Consider the following 16646-nt stretch of genomic DNA (forward strand, 5'->3'; position numbering starts at 1 on the left):
ATGCTTTTTTTCAAATCTTGAAACTTTTATTAAAAAAACTGTCAATTTGCATGGTTCAAACCACCCTTAACTTAAACTTAGTTTAAGTTTAAGTTTCAAATTTCAAATCATCTAAAATGTTTGAAAAATATCAAAAATATTTAAAAATGTAGATTCTTTCAATTTGCAGAATAGGAAATCCTTGATAGTTGCTCGGTAGCACTCTTTTGCGTCAACTTGAAACAGAACAATCTGCACTGATCCATTATCTTTTTAAGTAACATTGCTTGAGCTAGTATCCAACCGGTACTCAACGAATCAATAGAAGGTGAATCCGGAAAAACCATCCTCCACTCACCAGACCCTAACTCCCCAAAACTTTAGGATGTAAAAACAGACGGACGAAAGCCGACTGGACATCCTATAGTTTGCCAGGGCCACCAGAGATGGACGAACTGACAAAGAAAGAAGAAATGGAGGACACGGACAAGAAGAGCGCCAGAAGAGCCCCTCCGTCAGCGGGAGCATTCTTTTCGCAGGACAGAGGATGCCGAAGCAACTCTTGGAAGTTTCCGAAAGGGAAAATTCCTGGACTTGCAGCGACTTCCTCTTCCAGACCTATCTTTTTGGTCTACAGCGATGGGAGGGTAAAAAGCAGTAGTCTTGCTTGACCCATCTATCTGAGGCCGCATTCCCAGCCAAAGAATACTGGCGCGGTTGATATTCAACTGCACCCGTAAACGGTCTTCTGGTTCTGGTGTTACTATGGACCAACCGGATTCTGGTAATATCGGTATTGTATATGGGAGTGAAATTGATTGTCCTGGTACTCGTGGCCGTACCGTAGATGGGACGAGTACGACCAGTGGCTCGGATAAGTATAAACGGTTAAGTATCCCCTTATTAAGTAAGATCTAAACCAAGATAAACGGAGTTTATTTCATTATCTATGTTGTTTGCTGGTGGCAAAATTTGCAGATAAAAGTCATTGAACTAATTATTGTTTAAAAATGTAGTAAAGATATTTTCTTATCCCATTTATGAGTTATTGGTCGTTATATTATTCTTAACAGTTTGAAACTTTCAAAACTAGGTCAAGAACTACAATAAAACACACTTTTTAATCAATATTTTCTTTAACTTTCTCTCAAAACCTTATTTTAGCGCGATGACATTTAACGTCTAATTAGAGTTTGGAGTTGAGACATCTTCTCTAATGTGCCACAACTTCCAAGAATGTTACAACTCCGGAGCCAAATCGAAACACTATAGAGCGAAAAATGTCTTCTTCCAAACTTATTTAATTAAGATTATGGTGGCAGTCACGAGTGGAAACGTCGAAATTCTCATAAGACAAACCAGGAACGTAAACGACCACAGATTAATTAATTTATACGACGGGGTAACAAAATGATTGTCTGAAAATAATAGATGAGTGTAGTGTAGTTATTTATGAATTAAGTGCCACATTTTTATCTCTGATTATGATGTATGTTTATTAATCGATGTCACATGAGGACTGAAAGCCATGACATATGAAGTTTGACAACTTAAGAATTACACTTATCTACACCATTTACACATGTAGTTTAGAAAGCGTCAGTTGAATTTTAGAAATCATAAGATGGATTTGAAAAATATCATTTGTATTTCAAAAAAGGTACTTTCAATTTTAGAATAATAACTTTGATTTTCGAAATTGCAATTTGTATTTCAGATTAGTCAGTTGTAGTATACAAAAGAGCAGTTGGGCAAAAAAAAGTTAATAAAGAAAAAGTAAATAAGTAAAAAAAGGACATGTGGACATTGTGGTTGTGGCATAAGCAGTTCAATGAAAAATCGATTTATCTCAAAAACCGTTTATTTTATCGAAATAAAAGAAGAGTACATTTTTTCGATAAAAATGTTAAGAGTATCCATTAATGGCGTTTGCAGTTGAAAATAATGACAGCTGTCAAAGTTTAAGCAAATTGTGTCTTAGGTCCAGTTAGTTCCAGCCTTTCGAAGACGAGGTACCTGGTTTTCATGTCAAATAGAATCTCTTTCGATAAAACATTAAACCCAATAATCATTACAATATACAAAGTGTTTCAAAAGTTACGGCCAAAAACGTTAATTGGAAGGCAGTTCTTTGGGGCTCGATATTTCCCTTAGGAGTGACTTAAAAAAAAATTAATTATATGAACAAATCGTATTATTTTGACCTCTCCTGTATGCCTCCGAGAGATTGTCATATAGTTATGGGACACAGTGTATATTTTATATAAATTAATACTCCCGATGGACGGGTTTTTTTGCTTAAAGTGATATTAAAAAGAACAATGAACTAATAACCACATAGAAACACAAAAAATCTGAAATTGAAATAACGCGTTCTAAAATACGAGTGACCTTTTCTGAAATACAAGTGACGAATCTGAAATACAACTTACGTTTTCTAAAACCAAATTTACGATAATGAAATACAAGTTATAGATTCTGAAATCCAACTTATATTTTTAAAATCCAAGTGATATTTTCTAAACTACATGTGTAAATGGTGTAGTTTTTCTTTATCACAGTTTTTCCGTATCTGGATAGTTATGAAAGAATCTGTTTACTCAATTTGAAAGTTTGTAACATTTTTCTAATATTATTTTTACCATACTGCAGTTATCAAAACTGGTGGCATCTGAGTCAATTACAATGACTGCAAAGTCATAAAAAACATACAAACTGCAAAATTATAGAAACACAAAACCTACTTGAATCATACACAACGTTTGTGCCTATATTGAATGATTATTAAATGGAATGCCACAGGCGTGATTATTGATTCATCTCCCGTTAAAACGAGATTTGGAATCAAGTTTGCCGTAAAATTTATAGCTGCCAAAAATTTTAAAATTGAGTTAAACCCATTGGATTGGGCTTAATGGACACTTTGCTTTTTAGGTTAGATAATTACAGGGACGTTACTCATCAATAAACTTTCCATCTAGCGTAAATATTTGCTTTTTTAGTTATTCCAGCATATTTTAAACGGCTATTTCGTTTGCATCGGGAGTTTCAAAACTTGTAAATTAGCACGAATTGCAGGCATCATTTCCTGAAAAATATCGAGATACACAACGGACACAACGTTCAAAACGTGCTCTTCATTAATCATCCAGTATAGATTCTAGGTCTGCGAACGTTAATGGTGGTTCGATTTAGTCCGGATATTTAAAACATTTTTCCATATAAACCAAGTAAATGATAAGCGACCGCTATTGGTAATGGTTTTTAGAACCAACGCTGGCGGCTACGGAAATTACGACAAAAACGAAGGTATTTTGTGGAATTTCAAGACAGCAAATATGAGGGCTTTAACCTGACAGAATATGAACCCTACCCCGCTTGTGTTAGACGGTTTTACAAATAGTCTTTATCTGCTTTCCCCCTTTAGGGTGTCAAATTAACTTGCCTCATGGGAGAATTACTACATGTTGCAAGGGTTAGTGTATACTAACAAGTTGTCCTTTGAGAAATCTATTAAGGTTCCGACACCTTTATTGTACACATACAAGTCTAAATAGCAATCTTGTTTTATAACTTTGATATCTATTTTTATTAATGTTTTATCAATGCTTCCAGAACTCAGTTTTAAATCTTTCTGTGCATGTAAAAGCTGTCAAATTTCTTTTCTAATATCTCTATTTCCTAACATTGAACCACTAGATATTCTTTATTTGCTTTCTTAATTCTTCTCTGTACTGCTTTATTTAATGTCCTACACTCATCTTTGTGCCTTTGCTTTTTCTCTTTTCCTCCATAAGATCAAGAATTTCTAATGTCATTCAGAGCTTTTTATTGTTTTTTTTTGCTTCTTTAATGTTGTTCTTCTTTAGCTATTGTTTCTAACTGTGTTTGTATTTGCTTCCACTCTTCATCTACACTAACATAACTGATGACGTTTACGTTTATGGACATCATAATGAATTATACTGTGCAATACGGTAAACTGAATATGTTAGGGAAATTCATTATTAAAACATATAAAACAAAGGAATTTAAAATGTTCGATATTGCATTTTCAGAAACCACTGACTGGCAATAGTTATGTAGGATTTCAGCTAATGAAAAAATTCCGGCCAGACCCAGATGCACAAAGCCATAAAATGTGATATATCATTTTATAGGACTACCGGGATTTACTTCTGCTACGCCGAATCTAAAAACGTGGCTACTTTATTTCCAGTGGGTGGATAACAATTCAAATAAAAACAAAACTTGTACGTAATGCTGTTGTTGGTTTATTTTGTCAGGTTTTAAGTAAATATTTATTAAAAATTGTTTATTGAATGGGAAAGAAAATTACCTCCATAGAATTTGTTAGTAAAATGGTAATCAAACCGTTTAAAAAAAAAGTGCCACTGCCTATTTATCAAACCTATGAAGGGATTAAAGTCAAAATTAGGAACAAAAATCTCATAATTTTAAAATCAGTAATCTTATAAGAACTAATTGTTTTTTAGTTTTTATTGGGTCATTCTGTAACCTTACTTTTTTCTTTCATATCTCCTGAACTGTCCTATTTAACCAGTTTTTACCAGTGCAGTTAAAAGTTTTTTTAGAACAATTTTTGGTCAAATAGTTCAAAAAGCTTTAATTTAGCTTTTAAGCATAATTCTTATCCTGACAACTTATCAAAACAGTAAGTTTTAACAGTAAATTTGTGATCACCCAAGTTTATAAGGTTTAAATTATGCTGTTAGTTTTAGTTTCATCAATTAGCCAAACAATCATATTTTGCAATCTTTGGCTGAGGCTCCATTTTGCTCTTACTTTATTCATTCCATTTCTCTCCAACGCCTCAATGTGGTTTTCAGCAGTTTACTCAAACAGCAAAAAAATCAATAGCTCGAATTTAACAATAATTGTATCTAGCCAATCTCCACCACAGCCCTAAATATCCAGAAATTGAGTTTATACTTTTGTATTCTATTTGATAAACATATAATTCAATGCAAATAAAACTAATTAAGAAACTTTAAAGGAGTAATAAATTTTTGTACTATATATTTTGTGTAATATCACTTGGTATATCAAATCACTAAGAGTCACTGAATAATACTTTCAGTTAAACAGGCATTACCTGATTTATGAGAAATCCAATAAAAACTGCCAAACAGTATAACTGTTTCACCCAGCGTAAAGTAATACCGAGCTTTACTTTTGTTACTAATAAAATCCTATTAAACAGGTTTTTATTGCTGCAGATTTTAATAAAGTTTTTAAACTTTCTAAAAGAAATTCCCGTTTTTATTGCAAACTTCTTTTAGCCATTTGAAAGTCTCGGTGGTTGCAAACTTTACTCTAAAATCTAATTTACTATTAGCAGACCCACTCTTAACCGAGGAGCACATTGCCATGGAGAATTTAAAAACCGAATTGCATTTTATTTGTGTAGAAGCAATAAGTTTCATCTGAACTAGTTTTAAGTCAATTTGACTAAGTGGAAGAACCAATTACAAACGGGTCGATTTGAGAGTAGGAGTTGTATGATGATTGGCTTAGTATTTGGATTTTATTTTTCTTAACAAATTGCAAAATACTTCTAATTTTTAATATTTTTCTAATTTTGCAACTTCTATAAAGATGTAGTTTTTGTATTGAAAGTATGCAAAAGTCTAAGTGAGTGGAAGAACAACTTGAACATAATTGGACAGGTTTCAAGTAAGTTACTTATTCTGCGATAAAGTTAAATGAATCAAAAACCGGTTTTAATCCTCTTGTGCTGTTGCATCCACAAGTTACCTAATCCTGTTGACGTAGCTTATAACATTACAAAAACTAATTTTCTCTATGAGATTTTGTTAAAGAGACGACTTACAAGAATAGTCTGTATATGCGATATTGTTGTCGCAAAACACTGGATACCCGTCTTTTAATTAGTTACACAAAGAGGTACACAAATAGCTTTAATTAAGATAACCTAACGGTGTTTTTGATGGCGCAATTACTAATCTGGGACAACTAATTTCCGTCTTTCGGTCAACGAAGCGCTGTGTTTGCTGTATCTATTTTGTTACTATGTATAGCTCATATAGCCAAGGACTAATAAAGTTACTTTAATACTTAAAGGTATTTTCCTTTACCTAAGATCTTGACCCCGCTGTTTCTTTACCTTTCATTAAAGCTCACGAGTTATTCATCCCCGTGCGTATTATTGACTTAGGTAAATCGATATCGGTCTGTATAACAGCTATAGTTAGAATTAACCCTTAACCCAATAAAAGCTTTAATATCATTTGCTTGCGTGTGAATCGCAGGAGAAATTATTTAAATTAGTACTTTCGTGTGGGTTGTACAAATGACTGTCAAGAATTCAACGTTATTGACCGCAGTTGACAACATTGAAATTTTTGTGACTAATTTGTAATCCAATTACTACAGGCCACCATGATTAATAGAATTGGAAATGTTTGAGGGCAACTAAAAGGTTTTTTCTTTAGAATCCATCCATTTTATTTTGATCTTATTCTAAAACTCTAAAGAAATAAATGTTTGAAACAGGCAATTTAAGGCCAAAAATCACAATGTTAGTTAGGTTAGATTTTTTGCTTTCCAGAGAGTCCCAGCTAGTGAAATAAAGTGGCGGAGAAGTCATTATTTTCAGCCAAAATTAATACCATTGAAATTAAAATCAAAACAAAGTAAAGTGAGAGCGACGGACATAGACAGATAACAGACAATTAAAAAAAAAAGATCAAAACTAATGTAAATTATAAAATATATTGCGAAAAATAAAGGTCACAAATTACAAAATTATGCACTAAACTTATTAATACACATTTTTTTATAAGTATGCTTTAATATCAAAATCCAATTTTTCATGACACAATTACAGCATTGACAGCAATTTAAAGTTTTGATTATTATAAAACTAATCAAATTGCATATTTTTCAAACAGTATTTACTCGTTTTAAATATTGCAGCAATATTCAGGTTGAATGCGTTTTTTGAGTCAATAAGCTTTTATTAAACATTTATATTGCAGACCGAACCTAAATTAAACAATGTGGTCCATGAAGAATTTAATATTTGATTGTCGTCTTTTTAATATTTATTCTCATATTTACGAATCGGATCTGCTTTATAAATTTATAAAATATTCATTATCCGTCCGACTTTGCATAATAATTGTTTGTTTTCAATTTGAATGAGTAACACAGAAAAGTCTTTCAAAACTGTTTAATATTTTCTCAAAACATATTCTTTTTAAAGTTGTTCCATGCAAAATACACTTTTAAGTCACTTGGTGTAATGTGGTTGCACAAACGAGTTTAAAAATTGTCGACAAAAAGTTAAATGAATGTTTTAGAATTAACTTTTCTTCACTAATTATTAGTCCGGATTTCTAGGAATTTTGCTTTGTGTAAGTAATGAAAGCAACCAATATTTGACATCTAATGTGAACGATTTACGCAAAAACACGTCATTTGACAGATTTTTTTCATCTTTTTTTTATTTTTTCGTCTTTTTATGCCTAATTTAGTTTTTTGTGCTTATTTGCTGCTATTTTTTGTATGGTTTTATTTTGCATAGGTTAATTTACAATAGCAATAGAAGCTCTCAAAAAATTTTAAGGCAGTCTGAAAGCTTCCGTATGCTTCTAAAGCAGTTTAAAATCTTCCATAAGTTTCTAGAACCGTCTATAAGTTTTCAAATGCTTTAAAAGCAGTCCAAAACCTTCAATGCTTTTTAAACTCTCCAGAAACCTTCCAAATGCTCCTTAAGTAGTCTAAAAAGATTTCAAAATACTACAGAAACTCCAAAATGCTTCTAAAGCAGTCGAAAACAGTCTAGAAGCTCTCAAAACATTTCAAGACAGTCCAAAAGCTTCCGTATGCTTTTAGAGCAGTTTAAAAGCCTCCAAAAGTTTCTAGAATCGTCTACAAGGTTTCATATTTTTTAAGAGCAGTCCAGAAGTTTCAGATGGTTATAAATTAGTCTAAAAAAAAACAAAACAGTACAGAAACTCCAAAATGCTTCCCAAGCAGCCAAAAGCCTTCCAAAACAGTCTAAAAGATTCCAAATGCTCTTCAACTAGTCTAAAAGCTCCCAAAAGATATCAAAACAGTCTAGAAGCTTCTAAAAAATTCTAGAACCGTATAAGAATTTCCAAATGTCTCTAAAGCTTTCCAGAACCTTCAATATGCTCTTTAAACTGTCCAAAAACCTTCCAAATACCCCTCAAGTAGTTTAAAAATGTTTTGAAACACTATGGAAACTCCAAAATGCTTCCCAACCAGTCGAAAGCCTTCCAAAACGGTCTAAAAGCTTTCAAATGCTCTTCGGCAACTAGTCTAACAGCTTCCAAAAGATATCAAAACAGTCTAGAAGTTTCCAAAAAAATCTTGAATCGTCTAAGAAATTTCCAAATGCCTCTAAAGCATTCCATAACCTTCCATATGCTCTTTAAACTGTCCAAAAACCTTCCAAATGATCCTCAAGTAATTCCAAAAAATGTTGAAAGTTTTCAAAACAGTTTAAAATCTTCCGTATGCTTCTAAATCTTCCAAAAAGTCTAAAACTTCCAAAAATTTCTGGAACTTATTAAAGGTAAAAAACATTGCATCTCTGCAAGAGTTTTGTGCTTGTTTACAGATTTTTATGCTTTTTTGAGGAAAATAATTTTGCTTTTTAAGCGCTTTTTTTCACGATTTGTGTGCTGTTTATTCCAGTTTATTTATATTATTTATATTATTATTATTATTTTATTATATTATTAAAAATTAATGTTCTAGGTAAATAACTATAAAATCGCTATTTGTGTTACTATAATACAAAAACAAGCTTTTATCTCTTAGACAAAATCGAACATTTCATAACTGGTTACATAGTTAGCTAAAAAATTATGATGCCTTCCTGAAAACTGTTACTTGTCCAATCAACAACATTTTATTGCAAATGATATATCGGCGTTGTCATAAACTTGCCAACTTATTTATTAAAATACTACTAATTCAACAGCTTTAAGTTTCCAGTGTAAGAACTAATTGCATCCCATAAAACTTTGCAGGCAGTGGTTAGGAGTATGTCACCTTAAAATTGATTTATAGAGCACGTAATGAGAAACCTGAAGTTTACTAATAATTTATTTTCCACAATGGATTTTACCCTTAAAATATTGATTAACGATGACAATTTGGAAATATGTACGGATTACCTAAAGTAAAACATAAAACGCTTTTTTCATAAAAAAAGATGCAACCATTGGAAATCACTACTCCCGGTAAAGATGGAAACATTTTATAAGTGACAGTTTTTCACCTGTTTTGCTATTTTATGGTTTTAATCTCTGAACGCAAAAGGAAAAAATTACAATATTTGTAAAAAATAAAAAGATAGTTTCAATAATTTAACATATTTTCACTGACAATCGATTCTACAGTCCCATATTACTCTACGATGGATAAACCAAGACTAACAAATGATGTTTATGGGGTGAGTAGATGTGGTTATTGTCAGGCATATATTAACCAATCATAGAAAACAAGGCAAAAACAGTTAAGCTAAAAGATAAAACTAAAATGAGCTAAAAACCACTAAAAACAGGATGCTACAATCTGTGATTTACTGTATTTTGTGTAACTGTGACTAAAATAACAGTGTGATAGCTTAAACTTTGAAAATATATTGGATAATAATTATTAATTTGTCCATTTGTCTTTTAAATATAAAAAACTTTTGAACACAGTTCAGTTAATTTACTTTAAACCACGATTCAACACCCTGTCATTGCTGGTTTTGGAAACCAATAGTGTTAAATCTAAAAACTATATTAATAGGCACGTGGAAGCTATAACTTTTTATATTTATAGAGTCTTAAGTTTATTATAGTATTGTCATTACCCGGTAATAATATAGAAAATTACTTGTTTTCCAACAGGTATAATAGCATTGTTTTTTTTATATTTTCGATGCGAAGATCCAATTACCGATTACTGATAGTATTTCCACGTGGGATATATTGTTATCTATTTTTATATCAGAATTATAATTCTTCCGGAAGGTCTAATTTTTGTTTTATTTATTATGGGAAGTGTACTAAAATAACTTTGAAATAGATTGTATACAAGAAGTCCCTAAAGTGTGAGGAAAAAATGCTACCACAAATTTTTGAAGCGTAAAAATATGCGGATCTAATCCAACTTACCTTAGTTCAAAAGTGGATGAGGTCGGAAGTACAGAGTGTCAAAAGTTCAATTTAGTTTTAGTGATTCCGTTTAATCAGCAATGATTACACCTGTAAAAAGGAATTTTTTAACGATTTTCAAAGATATCTCGTGTTACATAAGAGATAGTGTACTGCAGTTTTTACACCACGATAGAGTTTACCGGAAAGACCAAAAATTAAATTGTACATTTAGTTTTTTTGCGACACTTTAAAGAACAGAAAATGCTTTTTAAAATGCCACAAAAACGTTTCTATTAATCAGTCGTTTCCGAGATATTTCATTGCGTACGTCGTATTTTTGCTATACCAATTTTCTGAGTTTTCAAACATTTTTTATTTTAGTGGTATCACCACATCATCACCACATTTACTAGATAGTTTTTTTCCTGAGCGAGACACCCTGTACCGACAATCCAATTAAAAGCAAACTTTATCAATATAACATCAACCTGATGTTCATGTTAAACTTAGCAGCACTTCAATAACGTAACCCTTAAATGAGCAAGTTATTTTTAATGAACATGAGAATATTAATTATGATTCTAACGCACGTCGTTGTCATTGTTACTACAAAGTGAAATCAGAGTATAGTGAAACGTAATTACTTTACGAGACGTTGTCTATCATACATCAATAAAAGCACTACAAGGTATTCTGCCCTAAAGGGCTTGAAAGGGTTTATAATCGGCGTCATCGTAATAATTAATCAAGGTACCTACGTCCTTCGAGCCAATCTTCCGTGTTTGGAATGTGGCTAATATTAAATTATTACGTCGAGATTATTGAAATCTGTAGATATTATTTGCATGTGAAAAGATGAAAGAATATGCATTCGACATTTCACGCCACTTTACTTCAATCACATTAAGTTTTGTCGTTTTCAACGGGAAAATAGAACAACTCAACACGTACGACCGGTGTTCCTGATATATAGGTCAAAGTTTGCGTTCAGGCTGTTTTTTTTATTAAGAATTGCACACTTGAGGGTGGAAATGAAGGTTAGACAGGCCTTCGCTTTTTTCTGTAATGACATGCACAGAGAAGGGTTTATGGAATTGAGTGACCTCATTTATACTTCTATTCAACAGCATTTTTCTTTCTAATCGCGATTAAATTTAAATACGAAAGTGCATTTTATCTGTACACAGTGTCTGTTGCGTACTGAAACGCTAGTTTTCTTGAATTACACTTTATTGAAAGACAAACTGACATTAACTGGTCAAAAAATGGTGCAATAGCACGACAATGTGCGGAGCGTAAAGAAAGGCGACCGCTCACAACGCTGTCTTTCTAAAAAGCCCACACACGTTTTGTCTCGGGTCTCGACGACGCAGCCGCTTCTTCGTCCCCGGCATCTGCTTCGGCATGGTTGCCAAGTTTCTCCGGTACATCGCCGCCCACCTTGAAAGCCTCCAGTCTTTCAACATCTGACGGCTGACTTTCCTCAGGTAAAACACAGAGCTTGGTAGCTGGCCTCTTGAAAAGTCCATTGGAAGTCCTAATGACGGCAGCTCTTACAACGTCGTCTGCTCCATAGCACAGTTTTACCACTCGTCCGAGCTTCCATTTCAACGGAGGGGTATTATCTTCCTTCACGAGGACCAGCTTGTCCAACTTAAGTAGTTGTGGCATTGATGTTTTCCACTTGCATCTAGTCTGGAGCTCACCCACATATTCTTTCATCCAGCGTTTCCAGAAATGTTGAGCTATTTGCTGACAATGTTGGTAATGTGATAGGCGGTTTTTCTTCACATAAGTGAGGTCATCTTCGGGCATACTTAACAACGGTTCTCCAATCAAAAAGTGCGCTGGAGTTAGGGGTTGCATATCGGAAGGATCACAGGATAGAGGGGAAAGAGGTCTGGAATTGAGACAGGCCTCCACCTGACATAGTACTGTGGTTAATTGCTCAAACGTAAGTGGAGTTTCCCCTATGACTCTTTTTAAGTGATGTTTCACGGATTTTACCCCCGCTTCCCAAAGTCCGCCGAAGTGCGGTGCACGAGGAGGAATAAAATTCCAATCCACAAATTGATTATTTAGTTCCAATATAAAATCACGAGAATTATTTTTTAAAAAACGTGCAAGTTCCGACTTTGCACCCTGAAAGGTTGTTCCATTATCGGAATAAATCGATTTAGAAAGTCCACGCCTAGAGAAGAATCTCCGCAATGCAGCTAAGAATGCCTCCGTCGTAAGATCAGACACCAATTCGAGGTGGATGGCCTTAGTGACGAAACAAATGAATAAGCAAATATAGCATTTAGTCAACTTGAAATTTCTAGTTTTTTGGTCCTTGATTAGAAATGGACCAGCATAATCACATCCTGAAATTAAAAATGGCCTCGAAGGGGTTAATCGAGTTTGGGGCAAGTCAGCCATCAAATATTTCTGACCTTGGGCAGCAAATCTAAAACATTTTAGGCAATCGTGTACAGTTTTTCGCGCTAGGTTTCGCCCAGATATTGGCCAAAACCTTTCTCTGATCGAGGACAGCAATAAATTGGGCGGAGCATGTAGGAGCCTGAGGTGTTCATACTTAAAAAGAAGCTTAGTAAAATTGTGTTTAGCCGGCAAAATTATTGGATGAATTTTGTCGAACCGATAATTGGATCGACCAAGCCGTCCACCTACTCTTATAACCCGTCCATCAAAAAAGGGGTTTAAGGGTAAAAGTTTGCTTTTCGGATGCAATGCCCTATCTGAACCAAGACAATCATATTCATTGCAAAATGATGTTCTTTGTACTATAGACACTAAACGGTTTAAAGATTGTCTGAGTTCAAGAGATTGTAAATGCCCGACTCGTCGGTTTGATTTAAATTCACGTCTCAAACTTGAATTGTGAATAAATCGTAACATAAATGCTGTTACCCTAAGTAGTTTAGAAAACGAAGAGAATCTTTCAAATAAATTAAAATCTGTATCACAGGTCACAGCTAACGATGAAATGGTAATTGCTTTGGCCTTTTTATCAGGAAGTTCGTCAAGTAAAACTGTGTCATATCTTGGCCAACACTGCTCACGTTGAGCAAGCCATGAAGGGCCAAACCACCACAGATCATGTTCCAAAAGAGCTTTCGGACTCATACCTCTGGAAATCGCATCTGCAGGATTTTGGGAGGTGTGCACATAATTCCATTCCTTAGGGTCAGTTAATTCTTGAATTCTGGATACCCGATTAGAAACGAACGTCTTCCAATTGTTCGAAGGAGATCTAATCCATGACAATACAATTTTTGAATCACTATAATAGTAAGTTTTATTGGGCACTAGATTAAGTGCAATCCTAGACTTATCGGCAATCTCTGCAAGCAATACCGCTGCGCACAACTCGAGCCGTGGTATGGTTTGCGTTTTCAAAGGAGCAACTCTACTTTTAGAGCATAAAAGTTTGCTAGAAATATTATCATCCTTGTCTATAGTTCTCAAATATAAACAAGCGCCGTATCCAAGCTCGGAAGCGTCTGCAAACCCATGGAACTCCGTGTAAACCTTTTGTTTGCATGTAGCTTGCCTAGTAATTGACAAATTATTAATATTATTTAAATCTTGACGAAAAGTAAGCCATTGAGTGTGCAAATCCAATGGAATAGACTCGTCCCACTGAACTCCTCTCTGCCACAGTCTTTGTAAAATCATCTTCGGAATTATTATTGCTGGACTTAAAAGTCCCAATGGGTCAAACAATTGAGCGGTAGCCGATAAAACGGCTCGTTTTGTGACTCGCTCAGAATTGTATGAACCGACTTTAAAGCTAAATTCATCACTTTCTGATAACCAACGCAGACCCAAAGTCGCGGCCGAATGGTTATCTCCTGTGTTGATGTTAAAGTTGGCTTGAGTTTCAGAAGTATTCTCTAATATTCGTCTATCGTTCGAGTTCCATTTTCGAAGCTCAAAACCACCTTTCTTCAAGATGTTGATTACATCATTCTTCATCTCCAAGACCTCGTCAACACTATTTCCACCAAATAATAAGTCGTCGACGTAAAAGTTTTTCAAAATCAGTTCACTCGTTTTTGGATGTGTATCTTTGCATTCAAATGCAAGTTGCGAAAGGCATCTTATCGCTAGGAAAGCAGCTGCTGCTGTCCCATAAGTGACAGTGTGTAGTTTATAAGCTTGAATTAAATCTGAAGGATGATCACGCCATAATATCTTTTGCAACCTTTGTTGAGACTCATCGACTAGCACCTGCCGATACATTTTGGCAATATCGGCAGTGGCAACAATATCATGCAGTCTGAACCGCAATATAATGGAGAATATATCGTCCTGTATGGTTGGCCCTACCATCATGATGTCATTCAGTGATTTACCAGTAGAACTTTTGGCGGAGGCATCGAACACAACTCTCAATCGAGTGGTTGTGCTGGATTCCTTATAAACATCATGATGGGGCAAGTAATAATCACCCTGTTCATCACTGTCAGCTAATGACATGTGACCTAGCTGCAAATATTCGTCAATAAATGACTTATATTCATTATATAAATCAACATTTTTATGCAGTTTTCTTTCTATACTATAGAAACGTTTCAAAGCTTTATCTTTAGTGTACCCTAAACAGTCCAATGATTCCTTGAAAGGCAGCTGAACGATAAATCGCCCTTCAATAGAACGTTTGGTAGTAGAAACAAAATTATTTTCACATAATTGTTCTTCAGTTGATAAGATTTTTGTTCTGGGGTAATCTTCTATCTCCCAAAATTTTGATAAAGAATTATCCAAATCTGACAATGATAAATTACACAAAAGTGAATGAGATCGTAAAGGCAAAGGTCCAGATATCACCCATCCAAAATGAGTTTTCTGTAGAGTTGGCAAGTCATTTCCCAATTTAATTTGACCTGCGCAAAGAAGATCCCAGAAAATTTGGGCGCCAACCAAAATTTGAATATTACCTGATTCGTTAAAATTAGGATCAGCAAGAAAGCAATTTTTAGGAATATTCAGCTTGCTGGCATCAAAAGAAACATGAGGTATGTTATTAGTAATGCGTTTTATTACTAAGCAAGGAATATTAATCTTGAACGCGTTTAGTCTTGATTCCATTTGTACCGACGTTCTATGAATTATTCTAGAAGTGACCTGACCTATACCATTTATTGTTATATTGGTACTATGTTTTAAAAGTTTTAATGTATCACAAAGGTCTTCTGTAATAAAGTTGGATTCTGACCCACTGTCCAACAATGCTCTGCATTCATGAATTTGACCATTGACATCTGATACTTGAACCAATACAGTGGATAATAGTGTATTGACATGATCATCTCTGCGTGAATGTAAAGAGTTATTAGAAACATTAGCATTTTCAGAGCTTGGGCATTCCTGGGGATCAGAAACCACTTCGTTTCTAGTATTTGAGAAATGCAATAAGGCATTATGTCGCCTTTGACATTTAGAACAAGGTTGGCATTTACAATCCTTAAGGTGATGTCCCCTACGCAAGCAATTTAAACACAATTTTAGTTTAATGACTTCTGCTGATCTATCTTTGGGGTTAAGTTTTAAAAAATCTTTACAATTATATATTAGGTGATCATTTTTGCAAAAGCTACACTTCAATGCTTGACCTGTCGCAGTATACGAACCTCTTGGTCGCCCACGACCTGTTGGCTTAGACGTTTTAGACATACCCAAGGCTTCAAGCAAACGACACTTTTCTTGAAGAAAATCTAGAAACTGCTTAAATGTGGGAAGCTCATTACTGCTATTCGCCGTTTCCCAATCACGCCTGGATGCTGCATCCAACTTATTACTAATTATATGTATTAACAGCGTATCCCAATGGATCACAGGTTGACCTAGAGATTGAAGTGCACGAGTATGTTGTATAACTCCGTCTAATAACTGACGTATGCCTACCTGAGACTCCTCATGCAGACTTTGTAGGTTAAATATAGAACGTACATGATTGCTTACCAATAACGCTTTATTTTCATATCTGGTTTTAAGTAAATCCCAGGCCATTTCATAATTGGCAGCTGACATACCTAAACTTTGCACAACTTGCAAAGCATCTCCCTTTAAAGAAAGTCTTAAATAATGTAATTTCTGAATTTTATCTAAGTTAGAATTTTGGTTAATGATAGAATCAAAACTATCTCGGAAAAACAACCAATCATTATAATTTCCATTAAAACTGGGTAAGCTTAAAGGAGGAAGCTTCAGTGAAACACTTTTATTAGAACCAGTAGATTGTTCAACTGAAGCATTACCTGCATTTACAGGATTATTAATAATATTTGTATTTACTATGTTACTTTCCAAAATGCTATTTGCCAAACCTAGAGCATAATAGTATGTACTTTCAAATGTTTCCGTTTCCGAGTCCATTTCCGACTCGAATTCTTCACTTGAATCAACAAGCATGCAAATTTTAACTTGAATTTCTTCGAATTTTTGTAACAAATCATTAATTTGAGACATTCGAACCCGCAATTGCGCTAAATC

At 34.1% G+C, this 16646-nt stretch overlaps 1 protein-coding gene across 2 annotated transcripts in view; it reads right to left on the reverse strand.

Moving 5' to 3' along the window:
* Positions 1–16646, reverse strand: part of LOC145732234 (uncharacterized) — a 69963-nt gene that overhangs the window by 35358 nt on the left and 17959 nt on the right. The gene's annotated exons all lie outside the window — the stretch shown is intronic.

The sequence above is a fragment of the Ips typographus genome, linkage group LG1 (assembly GCF_016097725.1).
Source record: "Ips typographus isolate SLU linkage group LG1, UJ_Ityp_2.0, whole genome shotgun sequence".
Classification (NCBI taxonomy): Eukaryota; Metazoa; Arthropoda; class Insecta; order Coleoptera; family Curculionidae; genus Ips; species Ips typographus.